The sequence below is a fragment of the Heloderma suspectum genome, chromosome 2 (genome assembly GCF_057233095.1).
Source record: "Heloderma suspectum isolate Gila_16-S chromosome 2, 16-S_ref, whole genome shotgun sequence".
Lineage (NCBI taxonomy): Eukaryota > Metazoa > Chordata > Lepidosauria > Squamata > Helodermatidae > Heloderma > Heloderma suspectum.
In genome coordinates this window covers 322,955,786-322,969,590 of record NC_139459.1, presented here as the reverse complement: position 1 = coordinate 322,969,590, position 13,805 = coordinate 322,955,786, and positions in this window count along the sequence as shown.

Below are 13,805 nucleotides of genomic sequence, written 5' to 3'. Positions count from 1 at the left end.
TGTCCGAGAAAACAAGGCAGTGGGGGAACGCACAGAGGGCAGGAAACATTCCAGGCAGCAATGAAAAAAATACATAAACAATTACGAAAATAGCGGGAAAGTTCCATCCAAGGCAATTACAACAATGGCGAGTGCGGTGGAAGTTACAGGGGGATTCCCCCCAGGGAGAAAATACGTAAGCAATCACAACAAACAATGGCAAGTGCGGCGGAAGTTACATAGGGTCAATTCCGGCCAGCTACATAAATATTTGCGAAGAATAGTCTTTCACGGAATGGCGGAACGGGATGGGCAGCTGTTGGGCGTGGAGGATTTTTCAATGTTTGCTATGGATTTATTTACGTAACTTCCAAGGCGGAAAAAACCCCAGAGGATTTCAGGGGCTTGTGCCAGCGGAACGGGACAGAGGACGCAAACTGTGGAAGTCAAGCGGGACAATATGAGCACAATTCATACATCCCTACTTAAAATCTGCCCTGCTACAAGGTGGCGGGCCGCCACCGGTGGGCTGCCGCCACATGGGCGAGTGTGCCTTCCATCTTCTCTTCCTTTTGGATTTCTTACATCCTGGTCATCTATTGATTGCCTGTACTGTGTGAAGTGATGTGTGTGAAGTGAGGTGTCCCTGAGTGAGAGCAGAGACCTTCTCCCAACAGCAGTTCTTCTTATGTTATTGTTGCCCACCCTGGGTGAGAGACAGGGGATAGACGCTTCATATCCCACAACTACTTCTCTGCCCAGGGTGGGAGCCTGTGGTAGCTTGAAGTGGAGCTTTCACCCTGGGTGAGAGACAGGGGATAGAGGCTTCATATCCCACAACGACTTCTCTGCCCAGAATGGGAGCCTGTGGTAGCTTGAAGTGGAGCTTACCCTGGATGAGAGCCAGGGGGTGCGCGGGAGAACTGCTTTGCCACCTTCCAGGTGAGATAGAATGAGCATGAACCAATGGAAGATGGTTACATGGCTAGGAAATAGCACTTTACTTGTTCTCTGCTTTATTTGGTTGGGTAACAAGCCTGATGTCCTAACTGTGACCAGCGGCTGGTTACAACCACTATTACAAACTGTGACTGTATTAGTTTGGTTGGGAGTGATTGTTGGATGAGTACAGTGTATGAGTTGACTGGTTGATTATATCAACCATTATGAGTTGACCATATATCGAATGGTGGGTGGCTGTGGAGAGTGTGTGGGTATTTTACGGCGGTAAGGATGTGCCTAGGAGACTCTAATGTGGGGACCAATGGAGGAGGCACCACTATTCCAGTGACTTGGGGCAGAAGGAGATACGGTAGGAGGAGGGGGTTGGGACATCAAAGTAGAATGGGCCACAGGTGTTTATACACTGTTCCCCTTCTACCCCCCTCCTCTAGCTCTCATGTAGCTGGTAGCTATTCCACTGTGCCCTCCTGTCTTGCAGTGCTGCTATTTAATATTGCTCATTCACGATTTAATCGTGGATGAGAGGGCCAACCTGGCATGTATCGCTGAGACTTGGGTGGGTGAGCTGGGTGGAGTCAACCTGACTCAGCTCTGCCTGCCTGGGTACTCAGTGCAGCACCAACATAGGTTGGAGGGCCGGGGGGGAGGGAGTTGCCGTGGTTCATAGAACTTCCATCTCTATCACCAGGAGACCACTCCACCTTAGAGCGGGCCTTGAGGGGTTGCACCTGGTGTTGGGCCATAGAGACAGATTGGGGATGCTGCTGGTCTACCGCCCACCCTGCTGCCCAGCATCCTCCCTGACTGAGCTGGCGGAGGCAGTTGCAAGTGTGGTGTTGGAGGAACCCAGGATGGTGGTTTTGGGTGACTTCAACTTCCATGCTGAGGCTGTCTCTGGAGTTCCAGCTCAGGACTTCATGGCCTCCATGGCAACCATGGGGCTGTCTCAGTATGTCATTGGCCCAATACATGAAGCAGGGCACAACCTTGATTTGGTTTTTGCTCCAAGTTGTGAGATGGGTAGTCTGAAGATGGGGGGGCTCCAAGTAGCCCCATTGTCATGGTCAGACCATTTCCTGGTGAGATTTGAACTTATGGCATTACTCTCCTCCCGCAGGGGTGGGTGGGGGCCTATTCAGATGGTCCGCCCTAGGAGACTGATGGAATCCAATGGATTTCTGAATGCTCTTGGGGATTTTCCAGTGGAGAGAGCTGGTGATCCAGCCGAGACCCTAGCCTTACTGTGGAACAGTGAGATGCAGAGGGCATTGACATGATTGCACCTGAGTGCCCTCTCCGGCACTGTGGAGCCCATTCTGCTCCCTGGTATACTGGGGAGCTGCGGTCAATGAAACAGGCTGGACGTCAGCTGGAGTGCAAATGGCGCAAGACTCGAAGTGAAGACGACCGAGCACGCTCTAGAGTGCATAATCGTGCCTATTGCGTGGCAGTGCGGGTAGCAAAGAAGGTTTATTTTGCTGCCTCCATTGCGTCCTCAAGTAGCCGTCCAGTGGAGCTCTTCCGGGTGGTCCGGTGGTTGTTAACATCTTCCCCAGTAAATGGGGCCCTGGCCCCGTCGAGGACCTGCTGTGACCTTTTTGCATCGCACTTTGAGGACAAAATCACTTGTCTCCGCAGTGACCTTGATGCTGTTGTTAGAGCAGTATCAGTCAAGGTGTCTGATGCCACCATCTGCCCGATTTTGTGGGATCAGTTCCAGTTGTTATGGCCTGATGATGTGGACAAGATGCTTGCAATAATGCGACCAACCACGTGCCCTCTTGATCCCTGTACCTCCTGGCTAATAAAAGCTAGCTGAAGGGGTATGACTGGATGGGTCCAGGGAGTGATAAATGCTTCCCTACGGGAAGGGATAGTCCCTGCTGTCCTTAAGGAGGCAGTAGTGCGGCCACTCCTGAAGAAGCCCACCCTGGACCCAACGGTATTAGACAACTACCGCCCAGTTGCAAATACCCCTTTTCTAGGGAAGGTACTTGAGAGGGTTGTGGCGAACCAATTGCAGGCACTCTTAGAGGATACTGATTATCTAAACCCATTTCAGTCTGGGTTTTGTTCTGGTTATGGGACTGAATCAGCCTTGGTTGCCCTGATGGATGACCTTCATCGAGAGAGGGACAGGGGGAGTGCAACCCTTGTAATTCTGCTCTATCTCTCATTGGCTTTTGATACCATTGACCATGATATCCTCCTGGATCGACTCCGTGGGATCGGTATTGGAGGCACTGTGCTACAGTGATTCCGCTCCTACCTACGGGGCCGATTTTAGAGAGTAACATTGGGTGACTATTCCTTGGCCCCTTGGCAATTGCACTATGGGGTGCTGCAGGGTACCATCCTGTCCCCAATGTTGTTTAACATCTATATGAAGCCGCTGGGAGCGGTCATTAGGAGATTTGGAGCTAAATGCCATCAGTATGCTGATGACCCGCAGCTCTATCTCCCTGTGACATCTGAATCAGGAGAGGCTGTGCAAGTCCTGTATCAGTGCCTAGACTTAGTGATGGGCTGGATGAGGGCCAATAAACTGAAGCTGAATCCTGGCAAGACGGAAGCCCTGTGGGTGAGTGGTTCCCGGGTCCAGGAGATAGGCTCATTGCCTGTTCTGGATGGGGTTGCTCTCCCTCTGAAAGATCAGGTCTGTACTCTGGGGGTACTCCTAGATCTATCACTGTCGCTGGAGGCCCAAGTGGCCGCAGCAGCTCGGAGTGCCTTTTACCAGCTTTGGCTGGTTCGCCAGCTACGGCCTCTCCTGGACAGGGATAGCTTGACCACGGTGATACAGGCATTAGTAACCTGAAGAATGGATTACTGCAATGCGCTCTATGTGGGGCTGCCCTTAAGGCTGATCTGGAAGCTGGAGCTAGTGCAGAATGCAGCAGCTCGGCTGTTGTTGGGAGCTGCCCCTTTTCAGCGTGTAACTCCTTTGCTGAGGGAACTGCACTGGCTGCCTATTCGCTACCTGGCCAGGTTTCAGGTATTAGTACTAGTGTACAAAGCCCTAAACAACTTGGGACCAGAGCGCCTCCTTCCCTACCAACCTGCCTGGTCACTGAAGTCATCAGAGGGCATGTTCCTGGTGGTTCCATATGGACCTATGGCCCAGTTGGAGTCCACCAGGAGAAGAGCCTTCAGTGTGGTGGCCCCCTTCCTGTGGAATTCCCTGCCTTTAGAGGTCAGGCAGGCACCAACACTGTGTTCTTTCTGGCACCTCCTGAAGACGTTGTTCTTTCAAGAGGCCTTCCTTGCATGACCAGCCGTGGGGTGTTGAATTCCACTTTGTTGGGATTTGTCTTTTTAAAAATGTTTTAACTTTTTAAACTCTTTTAACCATTGTTTTATTCTTATGTTGTTCACCGCTCCGAAATCTTCTGATGAGGAGTGGTATATAAATATTGTAAATAAATAAATAATAATAATAATAGTGCACTGCCACTGCTCAGAATGTGGCTTTTTGAATGTTGGGGCCTGTAGCACAGCGGCTGAGAGATCAAGGTTTTGAGCAATTTTGTTTTCAATGGACATCACACCTGCACCAGGCCCCATAAATTCTATGGGCGCCCTGTGCAATGACTATGGGATGGGGGTAGGGCGCCAACGGCACTCCTTGCCCAGGGAGGTATTTATCCTAGGGCCAGCCCTAGATTTCCCACATCATGTATGGTTGGCTCTAAGTGGTTTCACTTTATTTATTGTAGGTTTCCTTTGCATCTGCAAATGGCCATGAGCTTTCCCCATCAACATGTGTTCATTTTAAAACAATAAAGGAAAATAGAAGTAATGTTTTTCTCCTGAAAATCAATTTGAACACAACCTGATTTTTTCTTTTTATGTTGAAACTGATCAAGGCTAGGGTAGGGAAAATAAGCATTCCAGTCAGTAATGCAGTGGAAGTTAAATTGTGAAGTAATGCCTAAACTGTAGTGTTGTATAATGATGTGAAGAATGTTTACTCACAATGGACAAAACTCTACACAGTATTTGTCTATACAGCAAGGTCCTTGAATCCATCTGAAGGACACTCGTGTATGAAAAATGCTTTTTATTGTCCATAAACAGGTGAGGAACAAAAGTATATATTTTTTCAAACCAATATTTTTGTATTTAGCTGACTGCAAATGTTTGCATATTTTTCAGTTACATGTGGGAAAGAAACACAGAAGACCGTTTAGAAATAATTATTTTTAAGACTCAAAGATAATGATATTCACAACTTGGGGCTGTTCACACAACACGCTAATCCACACTCAGTGGTTGAGTATGGGTTGTTTTGATCTATGGATGGTTTGTTGAACCATGAGTTAGCATGTTGTCTGAATGCAGCATGTTTTCTGCAGGGTGGGTTATCATGTTGTCTGAACAAAGTCAGGGTGGTTTGTTAAACAGTGTGGCTTGTTACCCTGAACAACCCAACAACAAACCATGGGTTCTCAAGGTGGCTTGTTCAAGAAAATAAGCCAAACTACATGGTTAACAGGCCACCCTGGCTGCATTCAGACAACATGCTAACCCACGGTTCAACAAACAACCCACGGTTCAAAACAACCCACACTCAACTACTGAGTATGGGTTAGCATGTTGTGTGAACAGGCTCCATGTGTCTCTAAAAAGATCTGCAAACTACTTCTTTGTGTTTAGGGAATATGTCCTCCTGGAATACAAATACTTTGGGGAATTTAGCTGAAATAGTGTGCTAGGGCAAAACTCTTTCCAATGTGACTCTGGTCCCATTCCACCAGAGAACAGCCTGATGTCAGTCTAGTGAAACCTGGTCCTACTAGTATGCAAATCAAAATACAAGAGAAAGTATGTGTAACTGGGATCATTAAGTCTGGGTAAAGGAGTACTCTTAAAGGTACTCAGGAATGTCAGAGCTTTCCCAGAAAATGAAGGTAATGTTATCATATTATTAATATTAATAATAATTCAATTTATGAGTCACCCTACAGCCAAAGATCTCAGGGTGTCATACATAATACAAGCAAAAAATAATACAACAATGATAAAATACAATAATAAAAGACATCAAGAAGTAGTATTTTAAAAGCAGCAATAAAATACAGCATTTAAAAGAGATAAAGCTAAAAACAAAGAAGACGATTGTAAAATCAGCAGTACACATATTAAAAAATAAAACAAACAGCAGTTTAAAAGTACTGGGAGAATAAACAGGTATTTCCTGGTACTGAAAAGTCAACAAAGTAGGTGTCAAGTGAACTTCTCTAGAGAGGGCATTCCAGAATTAGGGGGCCACCACAGAAAAGGCCCATTCATGAATGTTGTTGTTCAGTTGTTTAGTCATGTCCGACTCTTCGTGACCCCATGGACTACAGCATGCCAGGCCTTCCTGTCCTGTGCTCTCTCCCAGAGTGTGCTCAAGTCCATATTCATTGCATCAGTGATGCTATCTAGCCATCTCATCCTCTGCCGTCCCCTTCTCCTTTTGCCTTCAATCTTTCCCAGCATCAGGGTCTTTTCCAGGGAGTTTTCTCTTTGCATTAGGTGGCCAAAATATTGGAGCTTCAGTTTCAGTATCTGTCCTTCTAATGAGCACTCAGGGTTGATTTCCTTTAGGATTGACTGATTTGACCTCCTTGCAGTCCAGGGGACTCGTAAGAGTCTTCTCCAACACCACAGTTCGACCATTCATGAATAGCCAGTCACCAAATCTCAGTGTGTTGGGGCAATCAGAGCAGGGCCTTGGATGACTATCTACGGGCATGGGCAGAAACATATGGGAAGAGGCAGTCCTTTAGATACTGTGGCCCCAAAGGTGTGAAGGACTTTGTAGGTTAACACCAGCATGTTAAATTGGGCCTGGAAATGAATTGGGAACCACTGAAGATGATACAGTAGTGGCATACTATGGTCATAATACCCAATTCCTACCAGGACTCTAGCTGCCGTATTTTATACTAGATGAAGTTTCCAGACTGTCTTCAAGGGCAGCCCCACATATAACACATTGCAGTAATCCAACCAGGAGGTTACCAGGTCATGGATCACTGAAGCCAGGTGTCAATATCCAGGTAGGGTCATAGTTAAGCTGATAAAAGGCACTCTGAGTCACAGAAGAGACGTGTGCCTCTAGTGACAACATTGGATCTTTAGGGGGAGTGCAGCCCCTTTCAGAACATATTGAACACCATTCACCTTGACAGTCGAACCAACCACCAGCAGTACCTCCATCTAGTCTGGATTGGGCTTCAGTTTGTCAGCCCTCATACAGTCCATTACCATGGCCAAGCACTGATGAAGCACTTGTACACTGCGTCACGTGGATTTGATGAGAAAAAGAGATAGAGCTGTGTGTCATCAGCATACTTCCTTGAGGGACTGGCTGTGGTTTATCAAATTTGGTTTCATCAGAATTCTGTCTCTTTTTAAACAATTTTAAATTATTTTAACATGGTGTTTTTATTCTTTATCCTACCTGCTGTTCACCGCTCCAAGGTCTTTGGATGTGGAGCAGTATACAAATCCTATAAACAAAAAAACAAGGGCGCAATCCTATGGCTGCTTGTCAGTGGCTAGATGGCCATAGGATAGGTCGGTTCCCAGGAACTAACGTCGGAGCCCACGCTCCAAGGTCAGTCCCCTGAGAACTGACCTCCACCCCCTCCTGCCCAGCCTTGTAGGCAGCAAGGAATGGCCCCATGCTCCGTGCTCGAAACAGGAGCACGGAGTGGCGAAACTGGGGTGTTCCGGGGGGCGTTCCAGGGCGAGGAAGTCAGAAATGCCAGTACAACACATCCAACGTGTTGTCCAGCTGCTGCTTCCTGTGCTCCGAGGCCTCACCGCTAGACAGCCAAAATCAGCTGTCTATCCGTAAATGCAGGGGGCAGAAGCACGGAGGGGACAATCCCCTCCACACTTCTCCTGCCCTGCATTGGATAGGCGGCTGCCTCCGAGTTCAGAGGCGGCTGCCTATCCCAGTAGGATTGCTCCCTAAATAAAAATACTGATGACACTGCACAGACAAAGCTCTGAATAACCTCACTCAGCAGTTTCATGTAGACGTTAAATAGCATGGGGACAAAATGAAAGCTTGCGGGACTCCTGAGCATAGATGTCATGGGGTTGACCCAAAGTCCCCCAGCACCACCTTCTGGAAACAGCCATCCAAGGTTGAGCAGAACCACTGCAAAACTGGGCCATCCACACCCAACTCAGACAGCCTCTATAGAGGGATACAATGGTTGATGGTATCAAAGCTGCTGAGAGATCTAGAAAATTGGTTTCAATGTTTTTCAATCATGTTTTTCAATCATGTTGCAGTGTGCTATTGAGGGTTCTATCAGTGGGACTTCCTTCTGAGTAGACATGTATAGGACTGTGCTGCCAATCCATTATTATACTTGTGGATGATGTAAGTGGACAATAGTGCTGGGACTGGTGGAAGTAGTAGTGGTTGTATACTGTTTGTGTCCCACTCTCCTGCCTTCAACCAAGCCTGAGTCTGCCCTTGCTGCTTGTTCCAAGGTATTGACCTGGTGTGTACAACATGACAGCCCACCATGGGTTATCCCATGGTGGCTTGTTGTGATGTCCAAACCCAATGCAGTTTCCGCAGGGTGGCTTATTTTTCATGAACAAGCCACACTGAGAACCTATGGCTTGCTGTTGGGTTGTTCAGTGTGGCTTGTTTTTAGGGTGGCTTGTTGTGGGTTCTGCGTGGCTTGTTTGAAAGGGCTGCAGAGTCTTTTGGCAAGAGTGATGCAAAACCTGAGCACTCCTTACAGTGCTCTCCAGCTCTCCTCCTCCAGCTCCCTCCTCCTCCAGCTCTGTGCTTCATTTATCAGTGACCGACTGGCTTTTATCCCCTTCTGGGCTGAGGTAGCATACCTATGCGTGAATGGGTGATGGACTTACCTCTGGGTAAGTGTGCGTGCCCCCAATTTGGAACCATGGTGATTTGAGACGGGGTGTGTGCAAGTTTCCCCCTCCTGTTTTCATGCCAAAATCTCATGGTGAATGGTAAAAAAAAAAAAAAGTCTCAATTTTTAAGCCAATCTTAGCCTATCTAATGCTATAGCCCATCTATGGCCATTTCTGAGGACAGCCACCATTTTCCTAGTCTCCATAACATTAGGGAATCTGCCAGGATAAACTTGCTCAACAGATTCAATCCTTTCTAGAAATCTCTTCTTACAGCCTCAGAGGGTTAGGGAGGATCATTGATCATTCAAATTAACCCCCCTCCCTTAATATCATTACCGTATATAAAGGCAGGGCTGGCTGAGATGCTGTGCTGGTGCTGGAAGTGGAGAGCAGCAGACAATTTCAGGGGCTGCTTCACAACCCTGAAACAGGCCATGGGTTTTGAGTGGTTAATTAACCATCCCAACCAACCACCCTCGCCGGGTTCAGGCATCAACAACCGCACCGGCGAGGGTAATTATGCAAATTGGGCCAGCATGCGACTAGCATGCACAAGATGGTTAACAAGCCACCATAACTTATTAACTGTAACTCCTCTCCCCTGCTAGCCCGTATCCTGCCCCCACCAGTGTGTCTCTTTTAGTTGGGTTCAGAGGCCCATCTAAAGCAAAAACAAAACAATAGGACAGAGAGGCAAAATTTGCCTCCATCGCTTCTCCCACCTTGCCAGCAACAAAGAGCACTGCATACACAGAAGCCTCCAAGTTCAGAGGCATCCATCTAACAAGGATGCAGCCAATAGGATTGCACCCTAATTGGGTCACTGTGCTATCATGAAACATAACAGGAATGTACAGGTAAAGCAAAATCTCTGTGCGTGTCTAAACAACAGAAGCAGTTCTTATTAATAGCTAATTGCTGTAGTTTGGATTGCCAGCTGTACAATGCAGCTAATATTCCACATCCTTTGACTTCTCCATCTTTATCTTCACTGTAAAAATTCCCTGTTCTGCTCAGTCATTCTATTGCCATTCTCTCTTCTGTTTAGCTATTTACTTTTGTTGGCACCTAGTTCACCAGTCTAACAGAAAGTTATGCTACCATTTTATAGTGTTTTTGCTGTGAAGGAAAACTGTAGGCCTCAACATGGATTTTCAGTTGGTCCTAATAAAGGTATTATGGTGCTAGTCCTGTTTTGAGTTTTTCTAATGGACCAACATAGTTGCCTGCATTTTTAGTGCTTTTTAAACATATATTTATCTATTACATTTATATCCCACCCTTTTTCTTCAAGCAAGGGACCCAAGGCGGTTTACATGATCCTCCTCCTCTCCATTTTATCCTCACAACAACCCTGTGAAGTAGGTTATATTATTGTTGCTGTTATTGTTATTATTATTTAATATCTTTGAAATCTACTTCTCAGTTCTGCTTGGCTTGCCATAGTATAAATTTAGATTTGGTTTGCCAGAATAGAGACTGTGCCCTATTTATGTTCTTCACTTGAGTAAAACTCCCACCAAAGGAAATCTACTTGTCTTTTAGACAAAGGCTAAGAGGTAAGTGGGCTGCAGGAAGCCCAAGGGGCTGCCCTTTATCCTTCTGATTGGCTGTGAGCTCACCAGGTGCTTCTGAGAGCTCCAACTGAATTGGTGTGTGTGGCCTGAGTACTCCCAGCAGCTGAGTGGGCGGGAAGCTTCAGTCTGTTTCCTGCCTCCCAGCTGAGCAGAGCAGAGCAGAGCAAGCTGCTCCAGCTGGTCCAGGGACTACAGAAGCAAGCAAGCTCCCAGAGAGCGAGCGACCAGAGCGAGCGAACAGGGGGAGCAAACAGGAGTTGGCCAGGGGAAGTCAGCAGGGGAGGTCAAGGGGGAGGCCCCTAACATTTTTTTTCATTTTTTCTTCTTCTTTTTTTAACTAACTTTTCTCCATTTGTCTTGTAACACACACTTCCACACCAGTGCGACTCTGCTTTTAACCTCTACTGAGTAGAGGAGCAGGCACAGGCTAGTCTAGAACAATCACAAAGCTAGACACAAACAGGGAAAAGAGACTATGGAAGGACAAGACTCTCCAGTGGTGGTGACCTGCAAGGTGTGTGCAATGTTTGTTTTCTTGCCTGAGAACAACATGGCCTACACCTGCAACAAGTGCAAGTTGATCACGCTGCTGGAAGAAAAAGTAAGAGGACTGGAGCGGCGACTGTCGACCCTCCGGGGAATAAGAGAACACGAAGAGTTCTTGGACAGAATGGGGGAACTACAGCAGCAAAGGGAAGACCAGAAGCTTGAAGAGTAACAGCAAGATGAGGCAGTGGGAAATGCTGAGGTGAAAAAAAATGGAGTAGAGGATACTCCTTGGAAAAGGGTGACAGGAGAAGAAGAACTAGATGCCACTCTGCACCAGTGGAAGCAGCAGAGCTGTGGAACCGATTCCAGGTACTTGCGGATGAGACTGGAGGACAGCCTGCAGAGGAAGAATCACAGGGGAACCTACATGAGAGTGAGCAAGAGGCTAAAGGTCAGTCAAACAGAGGTGATGAAACCCAGCCTACAACAAGAAGAAGAGAAGAGTGGTAGTAGTGGGAGACTCCTTGCTGCATGGGATCGAGGCCCAAGTATGTCGCGAAGACCCGTGGACTCGCCAGATATGTTGTCTTCCGGGAGGACGAATTAGAGACGTGACTGAAAGGTTGCCTGCACTCATAAAGCCCACTGACAGGTATCCCTTTCTTCTCATCCATGTGGGAACAAATGATACCGCCAAGCGGAGCTACGAAGAAATCACGTCAGACTTTGAAGCTTTGGGAAGGAAACTCAAGAACTTTGGGGCCCAGATAGTTTTCTCATCCATCCTTCCAATAGTTAGAAGAGGGATAGAAAGGGAATGAAAAATACTCTGGGTGAATGACTGGCTACGAAGGTGGTGCTGATGAGAGAGATTTGGATTGTGGGACCACGGGCTATACTTCCTGGAAGATGGGCTGTTGGCAAGGGATGGGTTGCACCTCACAAAGGCTGGGAAGAATGTGTTTGGCCACAGCATGAAGAACTTCATCAGGAGGGCTTTAAACTGAATCCTACGGGAAAGGGAGATGTAATGTTGGGGGTAACAATGGACATAGGCGCATGCACTGCAACAGAGATAACAGCTCTGATAGTGCCCAATAATAGTCTTCAGACACATGTAGGAAGAAAGCCAGACTATGAAGCACATGGTCTTCGATGTCTATATACTAATGCCCAGAGAATGGGAAACAAACAGAACGAACTTGAACTCTTAATACAAGAGGGAAATTATGACTTGACAGGTATAACTGAGACTTGGTGGGATGACTCTCATGACTGGAATACAGCAATTGAAGGATATAACTTGTTCAAAAAGAACAGGAGGAACAGAAAGGGAGGTGGGGTTGCACTGTATTTGAAAAATACATATATCTGCACAGAAGTACAGGAGAAGCTTGGTAGCCCCATTGAGAGCATCTGGATCAAAATAAATGGAGCAAAGAATAAAAGGAACCTGGTGGTCAGAGTCTACTACTGGCCACCCAACCAAGGAGAAGACGAGGATGAAACTTTTGAAAAGTAAATAGCCAATGTTTTAAGAAAGCATGATGTTATGGTAATGTAATGGGGGACATATAAAGTAATGGAGGACTTCAATTTCCCTGATATTTGTTGGGAGACAAATTCTGCAAAACATGGCCCCTCCAGGAAATTCCTGACTTGTGTGGTGGATAACTTCCTCCTACATAAAGTAGAGGAAGGAACTAGAGGATCGGCTATCCTTGACTTGATCCTAACCAACAGAGATGACTTAGTGGAGAAAGTAGCAGTTACAAGAACTCTGGGGGAAAGCAACCATGTTGCACTTGAGTTCTTGGTTCTAAGGGAAGCAAAAGCCGAGTGTAGTCAAACGCATACCCTGGATTTTAGGAAAGCTGATTTTAATAAACTCAGAAAAAGATCAGTAAAGTCCCATGGCAAGCGATGCTAACGAGAAAAGGAGTCCAAGATGGGTGGGAGCTTTTAAAAAAGGAAATTCTCAAGGCACAATCATAAACAATTCCAACAAGAAGAAAAGGTGGAAGACAACAGAAGAAGCCAATGTGGCTTCACAAAAAGCTTAGGGATGACCTGAAAACAAAAAAGGACACATATAGGAAGTGGAAAGAAGGCCAAAGGAACAAAGGAAGAGTACAGGCAGGTAGCACAGAATTGCAAGGATGGCGTCAGGAAGGCTAAAGCTGAGAACGAGCTGAGGTTAGCGAGGGATGCTAAAAACAACAAAAAGGCTTTCTTCAGCTATGTGCATAGTAAAAGGCAGAGGAAAGAAATGGTTGTTCAGCTATTAAATAAGGATGGCAAAACGATAACAGATGATAAAGAAAAGGCAGAGGTGCTCAATTCCTACTTTGGCTCAGTCTTCTCCCAAAAGAGGGTCTATGACCCCCTTGGCAAAGGCGAAGTACAGGCTGAAGAGACAGGAGTGCAGCTTGAGATCGATAGGCATATGGTCAAGGAACACCTAATTACTTTGAATGAGTTCAAATCTCCAGGGCCAGATGAACTGCATCCTAGAGTAATAAAGGAACTGGCAGAAGAACTCTCAGAACCGCTGTCTATTCTCTTTGAGAAATCATGGAGGACGGGGGAAGTGCCAGATGACTGGAGGAGGGCTAATGTTGTCCTTATCTTCAAAAAGGGTAAAAAGGAGGAACCTGGGAACTACAGACCAGTCAGTCTGACATCAATCCCAGGGAAAATTCTGGAGCAGATGATAAAGCAATCCATCTGGAAGCACCTTGAAAACAATGCCATGATTACTCGAAGCCAACATGGATTTCTCAAGAACAGGTCCTGCCAGACAAATCTGATCTCATTTTTTGATCAAGTAACCTCCCTTGTAGACCGTGGGAATGCTGTAGACATCATATACCTTGACTTCAGCAAAGCTTTCGACAA